General features: G+C 40.7%; 1 protein-coding gene across 13 annotated transcripts in view; it reads left to right on the plus strand.

The window, feature by feature from the left end:
* The window catches only part of BNC2 (basonuclin zinc finger protein 2), a 439,130-nt gene that overhangs the window by 44,881 nt on the left and 372,935 nt on the right, over window positions 1–21,314 (plus strand). The window contains exon 2 of one of the 13 annotated variants that reach the window (XM_059656601.1): window positions 5,921–6,064. The exons of the other annotated variants lie outside the window; for them this stretch is intronic. The gene's annotated coding sequence lies outside the window, so the exon portion shown is untranslated. The remainder of the gene's footprint in view (window positions 1–5,920; window positions 6,065–21,314) is intronic. 13 annotated transcript variants of the gene reach the window in all.

Below are 21,314 nucleotides of genomic sequence, written 5' to 3' on the forward strand. Positions count from 1 at the left end.
TTGAAAGAGTACCAGAGATGGCCTTAAAAAAGAAAGAAGGAACACAGGCAATCTATGTCCAGAGTTGCAGAAGGGTCTTTGATGAGTCTTAAATTCTGTCATTAGACTTACACTTGCTTTGTGTGTTGTCATAAAATGACCAAACACACATTTTAAAAGTCCTCTCAATTATACACTTCAGGGAAAGGGAACAATATTTTCCCTCACTGTTGTTTGATACATGACCTCTTCAAGAATAGCATTCAATATATATATATATAATTTTTTACAGAGAGGAAGGGAGAGGGAAAGAGAGTTAGAAACATTGATGAGAGAGAAACATTGATCAACTGCCTCCTGCACACCCCCTACTGGGGATGTGCTCGCAACCAAGGTACATACCCTTGACTGGAATCGAACCTGGGACCTGTCAGTCCGCAGGCTGACACTCTATCCTCTGAGCAAAACTGGTCAGGGCTATATCTATCTATCTATCTATCTATCTATCTATCTATCTATATCTATATCTATATCTATATCTATATCTATATCTATATCTATATATATATGGATCTCTCTCTCTCTCTCTCTCTCTCTCTCTCTCTCTCTCTCTCTCTATATATATATATATATATATATATATATATTGAGTCCCAAAGGACTTTGTCAGAAGTTTCTTATTATTCTTACCCATTGAGTATCTTTGTAGATTTTCCATGAATTATTCTTTAATACTCACTACTGATTAATGAACATATATGAAATCTTTTGCAAAGAACTACAAAATGCCTTTATTAATCCTTTCTACAAACTATAATTAATTAGTCATCTGTAGGCATCTTATCATAAGGTCACAATTCTAATGTAATTTGATAGAAGCTGTTAGGGATTTGAATGAAATTTCAGAAGTACCTCCATAGAGAGGGAAAAAGACCTTCAGGGGAATCAGTGAATGTTGTTTTGGGCAGAGTTTGAAGTTACTTCTTGCACTTTTTCCCTTCATAGTTCATTTCTATGGTTAGTCAAAGATCACTCAGGTTGTAACCCACCTGTTTAAAAAACAAACAATTTCTACATACCAAATGTTACTAAACTTACTGAAATTAAGGCAGGCAAATTTTTTCCCGAGTGGATTTACATTTTGTTTTCCCTAAGGTAAAAGTTTACTTGTAACTCTTATATGCCATTGTAGAACTATTTGATATACTACAATGTTTGGCAAACAGATTTTTCTACTTGTAATTTTAGAAAAAGGATTTGTTGGTTAGGGAGTTCATTGACCAGAATTTAAAAAGAGTATTAAATATAACAGTTTACTGCTTTTTAAAAAATATATATTTTTATTCACTTCAGATAGAAGGGAGAGGGAGAGAGAGATAGAAACATCAGTGATGAAAGAGAATCATTGATCGACTGCCTCCTCCAGGCCCCCTACTGGGGATCGAGCCAGCAACCCTGGCATGTGCCCTTGACTGGAATTGAACCTGGGACCCTTCAGTCTTCAGGCCCATGCTCTATCCATTGAGCCAAACTAGCTAGGGCAAACAGTTAGTAAACTATTTAATATAGTTCTTGTAGGTAAAGCAACACAGCAAAAACAACTTAGATGATCCTCTTCAGGAAACTTAGCTCAATTTCCTAATATGAAAAAGATCTATTTGATAACCTGTAGGAAAGGCCTAATATGGTTTGTCTTGTGGAGGACTTACATCTATGAACAAAGCCATTTCTAAGTTCTTGAAACTACTTGACCAGTTACAATAATTTGAAAAGGAGTACGTGTTGATTAGTATTAAATTCAGAGCTCTTTTTTTATTTCAGAGGTTCTGTAATTTTTCTTGGCTTACAATATATATATACACACACACACATATATATATGTGTGTGTGTGTGTATGTATATATATACACATATATATGTGTATATATAAATTTATTGAATATAATGATTAGAATGTTTGATTAGTTTTTAATGTTCCTCATTAAATTATATATTAACTTCTGAACTTGATTTGTCGATTCCAGCTAGAATGTTTCCAATTATCAACACCATTTTTATCCTTTTTTACCTACTTGTCACATACAGGTTTTTTTTTTTTAAATTTTTGATGTGAATTTGCTTTATCACATCTGACACATTTGGGTAAATGACAACAACTTTGGTGCTTTAAAATGATTCTTGAGTCAAGAAATCAGCCTTCAGAGAAGCTCCAGGCAGTTTCCCAGTAAGTTCTTAATGGATTGACCTCTCTTTATATATCCCTTTATAAATTTCTTCCTTAAAAGCTATGCAGTATAAAACTACCCAGTCCTCTATGTATTGCGGCACTAACTCTAATTTAAGTACCATTGAGACTTTAAAAGCACGAGTTTCTGCATCTAGATTCAATGCATTTAGATAACTGGGCTGTGACCATGGGCAAGTTTCTTAACTTTTTCATCTTAGTTTTCTTCTTTCTTAAAATTATATTTAGACCTATTTAATGTATTTTTAGGGGGGTCAGGATGAAATTAGATAATATTAGCATTTAAAACCTAGTGTGGACCCTAACAGATAATAGGAGGTGCAGAACTTGATCATTAGTATTATCATTTAAATAGAAAGTTGGTGTGAAATTTAAATGGACTATGAATATTTGTGGAGTGGTCCGATGCTAAGTACATTGCTTTGCAAGTTATATTCTTTTTAAAAATTTTAAAAATTTAAATTTATTGAGGTAGCATTCGTTAATAACATTTATAAATTCCAGGCGTACAACATTATAATTTGATGTCTGTATATTCTATTGCGTGCTCACCACCCAAAGTCTAGTTACCATCCTTTACCATATATATGACCCCTTTACTCAGTCCCCACCCCACCCCCCATCCCCACCCAACCCTCTCCCGCTGGTACCCACAATGCCTCATTTAATTTGTATCTCTGAAGTGTGACTTCCCGGTGCATTTTCCTCAGTTTACTTGGCCACCACAAATACTCTGCTGAGAACCAAAAAGAAGGTGGGAGAAAACGATAATGATTTAAGTTGAAAATACATGTCTGAGAAATCTAGTACATTTTAATACTCTGTTTTTATTTAGCTTACTGGGGGGGTGGGCAGCACTTCAACTCACACCACTGCATTTGTATGTTTACACATACCCACACATAACCAAGGAATCTCTCAACGTAGTCTAAATATCCCAAGAGCCTGGTTTTTGGAGTAAAGATTCATAAATCAGAGCTGAGAAATTCTACTGTTTTTAGGCCTTTCATAAATATTCATATTTGGAAGAGTTGTTTGTAGCTTATTTGGTCAAAGACCCACCTCCTTCATCTGTATGCAGTTGGTAACTGAAAAGTTGTCACTTTTTATTAATGTGGGGCATGGCATTCTTTCTTCCGTTTCCATTTGGATGGAAATGGCTAATGAGTTAGTTAATAGTTTTAGTGATATATATTGATCAATTTTCAATTATGAGACGATGTGCTTGGCAAATATACAACCGTGTGAAACACTATACAGGTGATTTTAGTTGTTGCTTTTCTTTTGCGTATCTCGAGTTTCAGCATGCTTATTTATTGTAGTGCTAACAATTTGTATTTTGTATTGTTATTCACATTATATTAAGTTACAGTTCTCATTTTAGAGATATGAAAATAGAGAAAAAGGAGGTTGAAAGACTGGCCTCTGGTTGTTTATTCTGTAACTTGTTGCAGAGTTGGTAAGGAACCCCTTTGCCTTGGGATTTGGTTATATAGTGTTTCCCAAACTCCTTGCAGCTTGTATTAAACCTGATTCACCCTAACCCCTTGCTGTTTATAAGCTCTACCCTTGTGGAGGTAACTAAAAGATACTGCTAGGGCATGCTTTATATTCATCTATATCTACACAAAAGAGAGGTATTTCTCTTAAGAAACCAATAGCTTTCAAATCATTGCCTTGCACCAGAAATTAAAAGAATTTTTTCTCTCTTTGATGGATAAAATGTAAGCATCATTAAGTTATTACGGCAAACAAATACCTGTAGCCACTACCCTGTCTCCCCCAGCCCCAAGAAAACAGGATGTAGCAAGTTAAAAGTAAACTTACACGTCTGAGGCCTGCAGACCCAGTTGCTGTTTATGACTCATAGTATCACTGCATTTCCTATTTGAATCCCTTCCTGTGCTCATTGCTCGGTTGCCCACCACTGGTTTGGGATTCATCCGCTGAGCACCACTCCACTGCAGGCCTTTCGTGTTTTTATCTCTCTCCCTTTCTATACTGAGTCCATTTTAGTTTAATGTGAGGTATTGTTTTATCAACTCCAGAAAATCTCAGTTGTGTGTGTAATCTGCGTTTGTGAGAAATAGTTCTCTTCTAGGACCAAGTTATTAGTGACCTCACTAAACTTAATATTCAGACAGTCATCAGTGTGGAACAAAATATGACATACTCTGAAAGTTAAGCCTGCCACCTGGGAAGTGACACTTCTTGGGAGGTTTTTAATGACAGTAGAGGCATAGCTAAAAAGCAGGGGTGTGGAATCATATACTATCATTTGAATCTCGATTCTTTGACTTTTTAGCACTATGACCTTGGGCAAAGCTTTTAACTTCTCTGGGCCTTATTATTGCCATTTTAGGTGTTAAAAAATACATATCTCAAGGAGTGGTGGAAATTAAATGGGCTGAAATTTGCAAGTGCCTGTTATGCAACATAAATACAACCTTAAAAGTATGTAGTCCTTGAGTTTCTATGGATATTGGCCTAGACTGCTTATCTCTCATCAGTGTCCAGAAATAATGTTGTGCTACTCCTCTGATGCCAATCTAAATGTGTAGAACATGGGGAATCGAGTCAGTAGTAGCCTAATTACTATGTATGGTGATAGGTGGTTACTAGACGTAGTGTGGCGGCCACCTTTTAGGGTATATAACTGTTGAGTCACTATGTTGTACCCCAAAGCTAACATAGTGTATGCCAACTGTAAGTAAGATTAAGCTTAAAATAAGTAAGTACAATAATAAATAACTGTGGTTCTGCTAGTTGACATGTCTGGACTCTGTTCTAGTAGTGATGCCCTTGTAATAACCTGGTTATTATTTAATAGAAAAGGAGTAATATGAAGACCAGATAGACGCATTCCCAGTGAGGTCTGAGTGAGTGGGAAGGTGCTTACCGGCTTGCCCTGTCAGTCACACCTGAAAGCCAGTCCGTGGTCAGGATGGATGTGGCCCCTGCAAGCTCAGGGAAGCCTGAATAGTTAAACTGCCCAACAAAGAAGTGGGCTCTGTTTCTTCTCCCTCTTGGGACACCTGCGGCAGGTGATTGCACTCCCCTGTGCACGTGTCCCTGGGCCATGTGGAGCTTCACACATAGGCTCATAGACTTTAATGAACTTACATGCTGAGCCATCCCTGGCCACTACATGGCATGCCAGCTCTGGACACTGGCCTTGCTTCTGGCTTTGCTGAGCTCCACGCTCTCCCTCTTTCAGGACTGGCTTGTAATGGGACATCACAAACTGAGCAATGTAACTCGACGCCCATAAAATCTTCCACATCCCATTCTCCCATCCGGGCTTCTTAAAATGCTTATTTCAGTGGCACCCAAGAATCTATACCTGGCTCCCACGAGCAACAAGGGAGTTTCATCCTCCAGCATCAGTAGGACATCATTTCTGCTGCTATGACAGAGTTCATTAAAAACCACGACATACATTTCCAACTAGTATTTTTGTTTTTTAAGAGGAGATATAGCTGCACTATATATCATAAAAACGTAATGAATATAAAATCTAACAGATGTCATCTCTCATAAGTTACTTGCTTTTTCTTGAGGATATGTGGTAGAGATAGCTTATATATTTCTTTAAAACACAGGCAGAGGGTTGAATTAATCTCACTTCTTAATTCATAGATGTTTTCCTCATTGATATATACACTGACCCCCTTTCTGTTCATTTATTTTTGTTAGCATATTTGAATTTGCTTTTCTGCTGGGGACAAGTGATTAAGGGACTTACTTCTTCTGTTACCAAAACGCTGAGGTCAAGTGGAGCCATAGTATGTTGTCATGAGGGGATAGAAAGGAAGAGATCTTCAGTGTCCTCCAGCCCAGGTATTTGTTCACCTTAAAAAATGCCTGCTCCCTTTTAATGAATTTAAAAATGGAAACTCCTCACCCTTAAAATTTGCAGATCCAGTCAGAATGTCTCTGATGATTGAGAAAACTGAGGCCCAGAGAGGTAAATTCAGGATAGTAATCACCATAATAATGGCCGTCACTTTTTGAAAATAGATTATTATGAATTCTGGTCTCCTCACCTGGGATTAAATGGAATTTCCAGAAGTACCCAAGCTCATTGAGTTCATTGTGGGCTCCCGTGTTTGGTGGTCCCTTTAAACTTCCATATTGGCTCTTCCTTGCACCTCCTCCTTTCTGGGCTTAGCTTGTTTTTCATTTCACATTTGCACATTTACCATTTCTGTTGGTGGATTCCACATTGTATTAATTTTGGTCCTTCTTCAGGACCCATCTCCCTCGATCTTCTTGCCTTTTCTGTGACATTTGGGTTGGCATCACATGCAGAGTACAAATAATAAATACGAATCATGCCTGATTCAAAACAGTGAGGCAAACACACAGTCATCATGCTCCTAAAAATAGATACGCTTTTGTGAGGAAATTTTTCTTTCAATCTTTGACCTTAAAAATTAAAAGTAGCCGAAACCGGTTTGGCTCAGTGGATAGAGCGTCGGCCTGCGGACTGAGGGGTCCCAGGTTCGATTCCGGTCAAGGGCATGTACCTGGGTTGTGGGCATATCCCCAGTAGGAGATGTGCAGGAGGCAGCTGATCGATGTTTTTCTCTCATCGATGTTTCTAACTCTCTATCTCTCTCCCTTCCTCTCTGTAAAAAATCAATAAAATATATTTTAAAAAAAATTAAAAGTAAACTGAGTTCCATAAAGATAGAAATTAAAGCGGATATATCCCAAACAGTGCCAGGCATACCATGAGTACTCAATCAATACTTGTTGAGTGAATATAAGCCTCCACGGGAGCAAAGGCTATAAATCCTCGTTCTACTCTTGTTGGTGGGCCAGCTCTCTCTGATTTGTTTAAGGCACCGTGAACTGTACTCTGGAAGGAAAAGGAATGAATGAATATTTGTGAAACACTTTCTGTGTGCCAGGTGTTTCCATCAACACTGCTAAATTTATCTCCACAACAGCTTTCAGGTTTATGCTTCTTCACTTCTCTCTCTCTCTCTCTCTCTCTCTCTCTCTCTCTCTCTCTCTCTCTCTGGATGAAAAAATGGGAATTCAGAGCGTTTGAGTTGTCCAAAATGTTTGAATTAGGATTTTTCTGAATCCAAAGCCTTGTGTTTCCCAGACATCTTTAGCCCCACAAGACATTGTTATTACCATTGCTATCTTGAAGAGTTGTCATATCATCATTGTCATCGTTGCCTCTAGATTTCTTTGAGGTTTTCCTCAGATAGCAGCTTATTGCCTCAAAATAAGATTGGGCATTAATGGTTCAGGTATCCAGAGGACCTTGCACACTATTTGGTGTGTACACAAATTTACTTGAGTAGGTGGTTGCCTTAGAACCCTTCAACTACCCATGTCAAAGATAGATTTTCTCGTTGGGATCAGGTGTTCTTTCTGCCTATGTGGTTTTTATATCTTAGATGGAAAAGTGGACTCAAATGTAGGGAGATTTCCCTAGATGGGAAGGTAGCTGCCTCCCCACCCTCTCCACCTCCCTTGTCAGTTGCTGGAGAGATCTTCAGTGACATAGGAGCACTTCCAAACTTTGGGGAGTCCTGGATGGTTGGGGGATGAGATCATTTGATTCCAGTGAAACTTCCCAGCTGCCCTGAATTCCGCCTTCCAGAGCACCACACTTTTATTACTAGATTGAATTGTAGGATAAGAAAAGTGCTTTGAGCATCTTTAGACCACACATGCAAGACTAAATGCTTGAGCCTGGGAATTTGGAGTGAGGCCTCTTAAGAAAAATAAAAAGCGCGCGTGTGCGCACACACACACACACACACACACACACACACACCACACAGGTTATGTGTGTGTGTGTGTGTGTGTTTATTTAGCATTGCGATTCATTATTTTATGTAAGAACCCAATGTTTCTTAGCTTAGACTTAACAATAGTCATTCTTAATTGCTTAATGCTTATTTTTGGTGTTTATTTTACCTATATTTTCATCTTGACTTTTAACCTGCTCTCATTACTGAATACCTTCTTTATGGAAAGCAGTTGAATAACCTCAAGGTTTGTCCAGTACAAAATTAGTTGAATTAGGAGAAGGCGGCCCAAGTTGGCATTTAACGGAGTAGAAATGGTGTATGTGTTCTTGTTCTTTCCTGAAGACTGTGTGTGTACACCCCTGAATTCCACTGCATTGGGGTTCATTTCCTTAATCCTGCAGTGGTGGTGTGAAGAACACCCAGATTTCCCACATAAATCAGGAAAGAGGGTTAATCAGAATCAATACTGGGTAAAGGAGGTCTTAGCAGAAGTGCCTCAGCATTGTTCAAATACATGGGATAAATGTGTTCTGCTTTAGTTGGCCAGAACAATGTCTCAAGCTGGTGATTAGGCTCTACTCCAGCTTTAACCTCAGGCAAAATTTATGCAGCTCTACTACTGTTTGTAAGGTAATTAAAGCGGAAAAAAGGAAATATTTGCTTAAAGTAGTAGTATTTTTAATTATACATGAAAAATAATAAATGAATGCAAAGGGAGGTAGGCAGTAGGGAAATTGTTTTTAGCTCTTTCTCTTTAAAACATTAAGAACTTCAAGCAGAAGGCCAATATTTTAGGCATGGCTGTTGGTTAAGCTCTTATAGAGCATTATTCAGCTGTGCTGGAAATTGGAATCAGAGATTCTTCTGTTTTTGCATTGAAGAATTTGGAAGTGTAGTTTTTCTCAGTTGAAAGATAATGCCTTTTGCTATTTTCTGGTAACCACTATGTGCTTGCTAAGGAAGGAGTTCTTTAAAACAAGAGCCATATATATAAGGTCAGTAGATGGTAGTAGAAATCTTGATGTGGGAAACACAGATAAAGCAGGAAGTTTAGGCTGAAATAAAAAGGGGGAATAAAAAAACCTCATACTTATTATGTTACTAGAGTCCTAGTGCACAAAATTCGTGCACATGTGGGGTCCCTAGGTCTGGCCGGCAATCAGGGCCGAACAGGGCCTTCCTGCTGGCCGCTGGCTGCATTCCCACATTCTGGTCCCTTAGGCTTTTGTATATATAGACATCTGAAAGTTTCGGTCAGTGCTTTCACTACTCTGCTCATCACCAAGTGTTGTAACTCTGTCAGCTTTGACTTAACATTAGACCCCAGGCCTTAAGGATTCCATAACCACAAAGTCTCATATTCACCTCCTGTTTTAATATTGAGTGTGACCTTTGCAGTTGCCTGCCTGGATCATTTTAACAGCATCCTTGCCAACCTTCCACATCTAATCTGTTGTTACTGTCCGTTCTGTCCAGCCTTGCTAGAGTGATTTTACCTGAGGCTCAATTTTGATCATGCTACTCAGTTTCCTTAAACTATACAAAGGATTTGGGTTTTTCCATGTCATGGCCAACTTCACCACATTCAATAATGTGTTTTTTCTCTATTTGTACTCCATTCCAGCCATTTTTGAACTATTTTAGCCATACCTTCAATATCCTATAGAGCTCATTTCTTTTGTATCCTTTCTTTTACTCCTGGAGCATTTTATTCTAGGTTCCCAATTCAGTTCTTTTTAAATATTACCTCTTTTGTGATGGCTTTGCCTCTTCTCTTAATGGGAGAATAATGTTTTTCCCTCTAACTCTAAACAGAACTTTCTTCCTCTCCTTTAGTTTCTTATACCTTGTAGTATAGTAACTTTTGTAATGGTTTTATATTCTCTTACTAGACTACATGTTTCTTTAGGATAGGACCTAGGGACCTTGCTGTCTCCCAGATGTGTTACTTTGTGAAGTCATGCTGCCCCTACTCTAATGTCTTCTAGTAAGGATGGAGCAGTATGTAAATTTGGGGTGTTGACATTTATCCTCTAGGACAGTGGTTGGCAAACTCATTAGTCATCAGAGCCAAATATCAACAGTACAACAATTGAAATTTCTTTTGAGAGCCAAATTTTTTAAACTTAAACTATATAGGTAGGTACATCGTTATTAACTTAATTAGGGTACTCCTAAGCCGGCCTTTGCTAAAAACGTCCTCAATCGGATTGAGGTATGTTTGCTGAGGTCAACCCCTTCCAACTCTCCCATCCACACTAGTCTTGTATACTTGTTTCGTCTATCTCCTTTCATTCGTCCTCTCTATATGTCCAAACCATCTCAACATACCTTTCTCAATCCTTGACACTACATCTTCTTTCACTCCACAACGTTCCCTAAAATTACCTTAATAAACTTTACTTAAAGTTTTAAGTCAACTTCGCACTGTACGTGCGTGCCCGCACGTGGTATTTTGTGGAAGAGCCACACTCAAGGGGCCAAAGAGCTGCATGTGGCTCTTGAGCCACGGTTTGCCGACCACTGCTCTAGGATTGTTCTCAGGAGCACATGGGAGAATTTATTGAGATATGCAGCTCTGTACCTGTCATATACCCAGTGGGCTCTTAATAAAGAGCGTAGTAGTTGTAGCCAGCTGGTCAAGGTCTGAACTTCCCCTCTGTTACCCACCAGCTTGTAATTTGGGGTCTCTGCTCTTTGTTTAAGTTCTTCATCTATAAAATGAGAGCAATGATACTATTTACCTTGTAGGATTGTTGTGCAGATGAAATGGACCTGTACATTTAGAGCACTGAGAGTAGCACCTGGCAGCTCATAAGCCTGCCCCATGCAGTTCAGAAGCCACTAGCCACAGGAGGCTCTTGAGCATTTGAAAAGTGGCTGGTCCAAGGTGAGATGTACTACAAGTATAAAGTATACACTAGATTTCAGAAGCTTGTAGGAAAAATACGGTGCTAAATATCTTAATTTTTAACATATATTTCATGTTGAAATGATATTTGGATAATTTGGGTTAAATAGATTATATTAATCTGATCTTTAAAATGTTTAATGTCGCTATTAGAAAATTTTAAATTACATGGGTGGCTCACATATGTCTATTGTACACCACTTATAATACTACATGGATGTTAGTTTATAAATAAATGGGTATGGGGTGGAAGGGGGGTCAATTAGAAAAAAACACAGAAACAAAGGGGGCATCTGTAATACTTTCAACAATAAAGATTAGATTTAAATATATTTTTAGAGGCCCGGTGCACAAATTCGTGCACGGGTGGGATCCTTCGGCCTGGCTGGTGATTGGGTTTGATGCAGGGTGCATGGGGGGCAGGGTGGCGGCCAGTCTTGGGGAGGGACCCTGGGAGGCCGGCCAGCCACAGGAGGTTGGCTGGCAGTGGGAGGTTGGCTGTGGGAGTGCACTGACCACCAGGGGGAAGCGCTTGCATTGAGCGTCTGCCCCCTGGTGGTCAGTGCACGTCACAGCAACTGGTCGACTGGTTATTCAGTCGCTTAGGCTTTTGTGTGTGTGTGTGTGTGTGTGTATGTGTGTGTGTGTGTGTATGTATATGCACACTGAGTGGCCAGATTATTATGACCACCTGACGTTTGTAGGCAAATTAGCCGTACAGTGCATCATATGGGATATGGAAGCCGAAGGCCTGTTCGAACGAACACCTTTGCTGTCTGCAGTTATCAAGATAAAATGTTTCCAATTCGCACAGGAACACAAGGATTGGACAGTCGAGCATTGGAAAAAAAGTCATGTGGTCCAATGAATCACATTTTCAGTTGCATCATGCAGATGGCAGAGTGAGAATTTGGCGGAAACAGCATGAAAGCATGCACTCCACATGCATGAGTACAACCCTTCAAGCTGGTGGGGGCAGTGTTATGGTTGGGGCATGTTTTCCTGGCATGATTTGGGCCCTTTAATTCGTGTGGAACAACCTCTGAATAGTACAACATACCTCAGTATCGTTGCTGATCAAGTTCATCCTATCATGTTAATGGCGTATCCCAATGGAGATGGCTTCTTCCAACAAGACAATGCGCCATGCCACGGTGCTTGTATTGTGCAGGAGTGGTTTCAAGAACATGAGGGAGACTTTACCTTGCTTAGGTAGCCCCACAACCACCAGATCTCAATCCAATTGAGCATTTGTGGGACGAAGTTAAAAGAGCCATCAGGCAGCTGGTTCCACAACCATCAAATCTCACAGAACTGGACAGTGCTATTCATCAGGCATGGTGTCAGATTCCTCGCATCGCCTTTCAACATCTTGTGGAGTCAATGCCAAGAAGAATTGCCGCAGTATTGAAGGCAAAAGGTGGCCCAACGAAGTACTGATGGGGTGGTCATAATAATCTGGCCACTCAGTGTGTGTGTGTGGCTGTATATATATATATATATACGTATGCATATGTGTGTGTGTGTGTGTATATATATATATATATATATATATATATACACACACACACACATCTCCCACATTCAAAGGCTGTTAAATCGCGTTGTTAACCCATATCTTCAGAAAAAAATCACTTCTGTCGTGATAAACAACCTGCTTCCCTATTTATAATGGTCTGGCCCTCTAGTAACTTCAGCGCGAAATTATAGCTAATCTGCCTACAAATGTCAGGTGGTCATAATCTGGCCACTGTGTGTGTGTGTGTGTGTGTGTATGTGTGTGTGTATATATATATATATATATATATATATATATATATATATATATATATAATCTGTGGTAATTATGGTTTCCACCTATGTGTCCCTGTCCCTCTTTTCCTTAATCTGGCCACTGTGTGTGTGTGTGTGTGTGTATGTGTGTGTGTGTGTGTATGTATATATATAATCTGTGGTAATTATGGTTTCCACCTATGTGTCCCTGTCCCTCTTTTCCTTTTACCCCTTTAGCTATTTGACGTCAGTGATTCTGGGTAAGGAAAATTAGTAAATAAAGGTGTTACTAGATGAGAAAACTTTGTTCAAATGAGGGAACAAAGGGGTGAGCAGTTTCTGACCTCATGTCAAGGAAGACTGGACTAGTCTCTCACTTTCAGCGCCATGTGCTCTGAGTTGCTAACGTAATCGTCCTGCTTTCTTGAGTAGACAATTATCCCCCTAATGCTTGCTACCTTATGTTTTCCCTTTGTTATAAGGAGGAAGCAAATTTGAGTATCAGAGTTGGATATCCATTTATAATAATGAAAATGAAAACTTGTTGAAAAATATAGACTAGAAAGGTTAAGCTCTTTTTTTCCTTTTAGTTCAGAAAGAGTGAGTTTGTTTTCAGTAAGAATGACTTTGTAAGATAATATTTTAAAAGAGCATAAAACTTTAAAATTAAAAATATATGTATTTAGTCACCTTACTTTGAAGTAGCCTTCAAGCTCCAGTAAATGTCCATTGCTCTACAGTAACCAGAAGCCAGGACTCTGACTGCTGAGCGTGGTTGAAGTACTCTCAGACTGTTCTATGCATGTTTCTTCAAATGATCTCATAAAATGCACATCACATGATCTGAAAGACAGTTTGCACATATCCTACCCTGCAGTGTCCTGCTGTCTTTTGGCTTTGAATATGCTGGCAACCTCAGCCCTCACAGGCTCATAACTGGACTATCATTCCAAGGTTAATTTAAGAGTTTGATTTGAGCAGCCTGTTTTAGAAGGCGGGCCCAACAAGTCCTGCTGATTATGTGTTCAGTAATTTCCTGGGGTCTTACTTCCCTATAATTACTTTTCACGAGAGCTTGTTCTGTACACTGAATGCTTATACTATGAGGGGTGGGGGTGTGGCAAACTACATAGAGATCATCATTTGAAGTGTTGGTTTTCTTTGAGATCATAAGGTACAGTGAATAGCATTATCTCTCTGAGTGCCGTAGAACTAATAGGGAACAAAAAGGCACTTGCCAATCCCAGTGGACAGATGTGGTTTATTTATCTTGGTAAGTCTTTTGAGAGGGTAGAATGCCTGTAATGCAGAACACGCGCCCCCCCTCACCCCTCACCCCATATTCTGTGGGTGTGGCAGTTGGCACATTATGTTAAGTCTCCCAGCTTCTGTTTCAAATAAGAATCTTAGAGCTGTTTTTCTTGTTTGAGCTATATGTAGCTGATATCTGTTACTTCAAATATTGCCATTTGAAGTGCTGGTCACCTGTTTACCTCTGAGGTGAAATGTTACAAAGGGAGGACACATCCCATGGCGGTTTGACTGTGACTTCTATGGATTTGCATAGAATACGTCAATAGTCCAAACTTGCACAGTTTAGGTGGGGTTATATTAGCAATATTGAAAGGAGTCCTAACAAATTTCTATTAAGTAGTAAGCATTTGTAGGGCCTTTGAATATTTCAGCTGCAAAATATTGATTATAACTTCAAGGAAAACATCTATTGTATAAAACCAGATATGCCTGTATCTCGATGCCAGTTATGACCTATTAGGTGCCTAGGTATAAATGTGTGTGTGTGTGTGTGTGTGTGTGTGTGTATGTACAGGCATGTATGTGTTCACATGCTGCCACACCAAGTACTTAAATATGTACCCTCACCCCCCTGCGTTCCTTACCTATAGACAAGGCACAGCACTTACTGCTCTTGCCTGGAGTTAGGCCCACCCTCACCCCTCTCACTGCAAGTGTCAGGGCGACACACGAAATAGTAAATGAGGAGATTAAACAAGTGGGGCCAGAGAACATTGTCCACAGCCCAGTGGTCTGTGTCACCAGTCTTCCGCTTCTAGCATATATTGTATAAGCATGAGAGACGAGACAAGCAAATCCTTTTAGTACACCGTGTCTGGGGAGGCTATGGAGTCCCAGAGGTTTGTTTCTTGTTGTCGTAACAGTCTTGATTGTGACAAGGAGATCTTGGAAGGCACCTGAGGATGTCATGAAAAACCCATTCCCACAGCTGTTTTTTCTGCTGAACATTTTCTGGTTACGAATACATTTGATTTATAATAAAACACACACACACACCACCACCACCACCACCAAATGAAAGCACCCATGTTCTTTGCATTAAGATCATAAACAAGACTACCTCCCTTTATACAGTTCAACCTAAGCTCTTGTCATGAAATGGGCTTTATTTATTTGTATTAATGAGGAGTCATTTTAAAGCAACTAGAAGCTTTATAATGACACTGATCACTTCTTCCTTTTCGAACAGAAATATCAGACTCAAAATAGATTTTTTCATTTGTTTGTTCATCCTCACCGGAGGATATTTTTTTCCATTGATATTTAGAGAGAGTGGAAGGGAGGGGGAGGGAGAGACAGGGAAAGAGAGAGAAACATCTATGTGAGAGAGATATGATTGGTTACCACTGGCAGAAGCTCTGACCTGGGCTAGGGATCAATCTGTAACCCAGGTATGTGCCCTTGATAGAGAATCAAACCTGAGACCCTGCCATCTGTGGGTGGTGGTTCCTGATGTTCTAACCAGTAAACCATACTGACCAGGGCTCAAAATGGATTTTTAAGAACCTGAAAATAAAAGCCATTAAAAAAAAAAAGCCTCCTTAATTCATCGGTGGGAAGAAAGAAGTTTAGGAACTTTCCCTGTTTTGAAATTATATTATTTTCCTTGTAGATAAAGAGATACCAGATATATTAGTAAGTGTATATTTGTTCGGTTTCCCCCCCATTAATTAGCATTATATTAATAAAAACTACTTGCTGAGAAAGTTCTGTTTTCACTGGGTCTGAACTTTTTTCAGAAATTATAGCTAAATTTGTATTTTGAATGTTCCAAGTAGAATATGGTAGTTTTAAAAAATAAATTTTGTTTCAATCTGTGCAGCTGTAGTTTACTTTCCAGGCATGAGAAATATCTGTTTTATTAAGTCCTGAGAGGAATATGTGTCACATACATTTAAGAAAAATCTATTTAAGATGAAAAATTCCAAAAATGACTTCCCCCTGGTGTGAAGTAAAACAAAAGCTCCAACGGCACCTCTGCCTGTGGTAATGACATTGAGGTGACAAACGGCGGGCAGGTGGGGTTCCTGGGGATGCTCTCACACCTGCACCTCCAGCCTGGGGAACAGCTGGGTCTGGAGCTGGCGTCTGGCCTTGCTTTCTGTTTTCAGCAAGACCAGCTCGCAGGCTGGGGCCGACAGGTTTGCCCAGAAGACTCCAAATGCTCTTAAATGGGCATGTGGGACTGTGGGTGGGTAGCATCCCCTGGTTTTGTGAACCTTTTCCCTGGGAGGGAGCAGGTGAAGAAGCCTCAGCTCAGCACCACCACCCTCCAAGCCCGAGTCCCTTAAAATAATGGAGAGCTTTTCCTGCCAACCAAGTGTCGCGTAGGAAGCCCAGAGAATGAGGGTTCTTGTCCACTTCAGTTCTAGGTCTTGCCTGTGTCCAGCCAGGTAGCAAAAGGTAAGCATGTGAACGGCTTCTTCCCCGGCCAGGTCCCACTTCATGCCCCTGAAACTGCTCGGCGGAACTCTAGGTAGGTGAGGGTGGTGAACAGTCGGAGCAGACAGAGCCCTTCCTGGATGCCACCCAAAGGTGACTGCTGAGGGCATTCTTTGAAACCCTTTTCACACCTCCCAGAAGAAATCGATCTACTCTGTCTAATTCACCTACCTACCTACTTCCTACCACCTACCTACCTAGCAGCAGTCAAGGTTGATTTCTGTTTGAGAGTTCCACCCGCCCCCATCATCTAACCCACTCAAGGAAGACTCACAGAAATGACCAGGCTCACCACTATTTTTTAAAATGTATTTTTATTGATTTCAGAGAGGAAGGGAGAGGGAGAGAGAGAGGTTGAAGCATCAATGATGAGAGAGAATCATGGATTGGCTGCCTCCTGCACGCCCTCTACTGGGGACCAAGCCCAAACCCGGGCATGTGCCCCTGACTGGAATGCAACCCAGGACCCTTCAGTCCACAGGCCGACGCTCTATCCGCTGAGCACATCGGCCGGGCCTATTTTGTTTCTTTGTCCCCTCACTCCCCTATCGCCTAGGTGGGCCACATGCTTCCTTCCTCACCTGATCATGCGACTGTTCTTTTCCCTTCAACACTGGTATTGCCAGGCAGATGCCTCCTGGGCGTGCCTCCAACTATGATTTCCCAATTGCTCTTCTCCTTACTTAAGACGGCTATGGAATTCTTTGAAGCCAGAAATCAAGGACAGCCAGTTCCGGTCCAGGCTTCAGATAGGTTTGGTTTGGCCTGTACATTGTTTTAAAACAGTGTGAGATTTCTCTAAAAATCTGGGGAGACTGCACACGACAGTTCAGGATTCTGGTTTCTCTTGGAAAAATTTGAGGACTAGCAATATATCATCTGCATGGAGGTGTATATGAGGTGCAAGAGCCGCATAGAGGCTTCTCCCTTTTGAGTAATGACTTTCAAGCCTTTCTGACCAATTATACACGTGTGTGAAACAGTATTTATCTTTGCAGCATGCCATACATTTTTGTTTTCTTCTGTTTCATTAAAGCATAAATGTTAAATGCCACTGAAATGATTTCGCCATCCACTGGTTCAGGTGACCGCAGTCTGAGAAACATCATTGCCTTGGATGTCACTGCAGGTTCTGCTGGCCAGATCCTGTATTGTCTATTTCCCCAGGCTCTGTCAATTGTCATTCACATTAAGGAACCCAACAGCCCAGTAGGATGTCTAGTCCCCAGCCTCTTTAGGCTGTGGGTATCCAGGTGAGGGCTGCTTTTTCAGGACTCCTGGGTTGCCTTTCTTTTGTCTTACCACAGCCTAATTGCCCCACCCCTGCCAAGGTGAATGAATAGGGCGGAATATGCTATTTGTGGATATTGCCCCTAGCCTGTCCTACAGATTGCATAACATTGGCCCTAGTCGACAGGTATCAGGGACAATTCATGTGACAATGTCGTTCTTTTTTATAAAGCAAACCAAGTTTTTAACCATACCTTAGTGGCTTTACAATTGCATTACAGATTTTTTTTGAATTCTCATTAACTAAGATGGGTACTAGGCAGGGGGCAGAAAAAAACCAAACCTAAAGTTCTTTTTAAATCATCATCTCCACCTTTATCAGTACTCATCAGGACCCTGGCCATCAATAAGGAAGGAGAAAGCATTCTTTTAACACAATTTAAATGACACACTTATATTCAGTTGTTTGAATTGTATTCCTTTGTGATGTTGATGGAGCAGAATTTGAGTCAGAAGATGTGGCTTCTCCTGGCCAGAGATATTTTCTTATTGTGTAAACTTAGGCATGCTTTTACAGATGGTCCCCCACTTATGAATTTCCCACTGACCACGATGGTGCATTCAGTAGAAACTGTACTTCAAATTTGGAATTTTTATTTTTCTAGAGTTAGTGATGTGCGGTATACACTCTCTTATGATTCTGTGCAGTAGCAGGGAGGCTGCAGTCCCCAGGCAGGCACACGATCATGAGGTAAAAGACAGACTTTCTACAGTGTACTGTGTTGCCAGCTGTTTTTGAATATTGTGTTCTGAGCACAGTTAAGGTAGGCTAGGCTAAGCTATGATGTGGTAGTTTAGGTGTATTAAATGCATTGTGGACTTCTGGGTTGAACCCAAAATAGGTTTATCAGGATGTAACCCCATTGGAAGTGGAACAGTATATATATATATGTGGCCTTGGTTTTCCCATCAATAAAATGGGTGTGATGGAAATACCATCCCCATCCCCATGTCATTGATTTCTGAAGATCTCATGAAACTATACTGTGTGTGTATATATATATATATATATATATATATATATATATACACACACACACACGTATATATACACAAAAATGTATAAAACACCAAATCTCTCTATTATGGATGCTGTTTTATCAGGAGACATAGAATTATATATCACAACTGACTAAAGTGCTTCAGGTATTTTACATGGTTGCTAAGGTGACTCTTCTTTGTGGCACTCTTATGAGGATGGTAGGGTTCATTTTGAGGACCCCTTTCTGTCATGGATAAATATGATAATTGAAACCAAGATCCATTCTCCCTGCATTCCAACACAGTGGGTCTTGGTTTGGATACTGCTGAATTGTCATGCACTGAGCTGTTTTGCTAAGAAAGGAATTCAGCAAGTACCAGAGTTGATCTAATGAAAGCTGATGCTGAAATAAAAGTGCTGTCTACTTATTTAACTGGGGCCACGATAGAGGCAAAAACTGAACTGAGAATGTTCTTGCTCCTCATTCAGTCTTAGGCTCTTTCCCTAAGACTGAAGTTTTTGGGTTTCTGTAGTCAAAGGCCTTTTTTTTTTTTTTCCTTCCATTTAAAACTGAACATCTTCCTGATGTTTTCAAATCTATCCTAGCTCCCATGTGTGGAGTGACAGCACACTTAGGGCTTCTCAGAAGGTCAGCAAAGAGGGACCTAGCAGGGGCTTTATTTTTTGTTCTTAACTCATTGTCAACAGGCCTTCCTCAAGCCTGCATTCCCCAGCACATGCAGCTCAGAGACAGTGCTTGTCTGACAAAGTCCTTGTTCTGACAAAGGACACTTAGACCCAGGCTATTAAAACCTCAACCAAAATAACCGATTCTCTTTAGAATTTGACGTGAACAAATTCTGGTTTCTAGGAGGTCATAGGGAAACAGATGTTTTTGCATCTAATTTCAAGGCTAGGAATGGACTTCTGTCAGATGACAAAGGTGATTCTCCACTGCCTGGCTGGTGGGAGAGGGAGGAGGCGGGGCTGTCTTCTTTGTGGGCTAATCAAGAATATTAGCGTCTGTGTTCTTGGAGTGTGAAGGCAGGAGATCTGCTTTTTCTCCCTGTCCGCATCACCAGCTTGCTGGCCTTGGGCAGGTTGCTTTGCATATCTCTGAGCCTCATTAGATAATTAGTCTTTGATTTTGTTTTTTTATTATGCAACCCAGGGCCTAGAGACCTTTTATTGGAGCCACACTCCTCATTATTTCTCTTTTACAGATAAAAACATTGAGGTTGTAGAGGAAAAAAGTAACTTGCCCAAGATCGCAGTCCATAGGAAATAAGTCGAGTTGGGATAGGAACCAAAGTTGGTGTGACTTTAGGACCCAACAGCTGTTGGCCTCTGTGCCTTTCAGTTTGAAGGACCACAGGATTCTGGGCTCTGCTGTTTGTCAATAACAAATTATAATTAAAGAAATCAAAGAAGTCATAATGAAAATGATGGATGATAATGAAACCCAAAATATGAAAAATAAAACCCAAAATATGGTTGGGTTTGAGCTCTTTGTCTCATAAAACCCAAGATTGGATCCATGGACAAAAATGATGAGAAGAAAACAAAAAAAATTGTTTTTGGGGGGGTGGGGAACAAAACTTGAGGGAGAACAAAGCTTGGGGGGGATGATGTGTGGTCTTCTGCTGGCAGTGGGAAGGGGATGCAAGTGGGTTACCTCTTAAACTCTAGGGGATATGCATATACTCTGCTAGCTTCTGATTGGTCCCTTTAAGGAATTCTGGCAATATCCAATTATACCAAAGTTTAAGTTCCCTCCTGTGAGAGTACCTGATTGAGGACTACCACTTCACCTCAAGTTTTCCCCACCCATCCAGGTTCCCACCTAGCTAGTTCTAGGTCCTGTTTGCCTCCATGTCTGACTTCCCTTTGCCTACCTCTACGTGGTCCCTGTCCCTGTCTGTCTACCTAGCTCTATTTTTCTATCTCAGTGTAAGACTTACAAAAGAGAATTTGCAGTCACTATTTTAACTTATTTGTCTATATTCATTTATTTGTGAAGTGCTTGCAACATTTTAAAGGTTGAATATTGAAATATATCTAACACTTGCAACTATCAGAAACATACTCAAACCCTTTTTTGTTTGTAAATAGAAATTTACACTCATGTAACATATATAGTCTACCTACTTTTTGCTTTATGCTTTATATTATTACTAGAGTCCTGGTGCACAAATTTGTGCACCAGTAGGGTCCCTAGCCCTGGCCTGCGGGATTGGGCCGAAACTGGCTCTTCAACATCCCCCAAGGGGTCCTGGATTGTGAGAGGGTGCAGGCCAGGCCGAGGGACCCCACTGGTGCATGATCGGGGCTGGGAAGGGACGCGAGAGGTTGGCCAGCTGGGGAGGGACTGCGGGAGGGCTCCAGGGCATGTCTGGCCTGTCTCGCTCAGTCCCGCTCTGCTGGACCCCAGCAGCTAGCTAACCTACCAGTTGTAGTGTCTGCCCCCTGGTGGTGAGTGCATGTCATAGCGACTGGTTGACCAATTGACTGTCTGCCCCGTGTTCCTCAGTGCATGTTATAGGGACTGGTCGACTGGTCAACTCTCTGACCCCTGGTGGTCAGTGCACGTCACAGCAAGTG

This window comes from Myotis daubentonii, chromosome 11, assembly GCF_963259705.1.
Source record: "Myotis daubentonii chromosome 11, mMyoDau2.1, whole genome shotgun sequence".
In the NCBI taxonomy this organism is placed as follows: Eukaryota; Metazoa; Chordata; class Mammalia; order Chiroptera; family Vespertilionidae; genus Myotis; species Myotis daubentonii.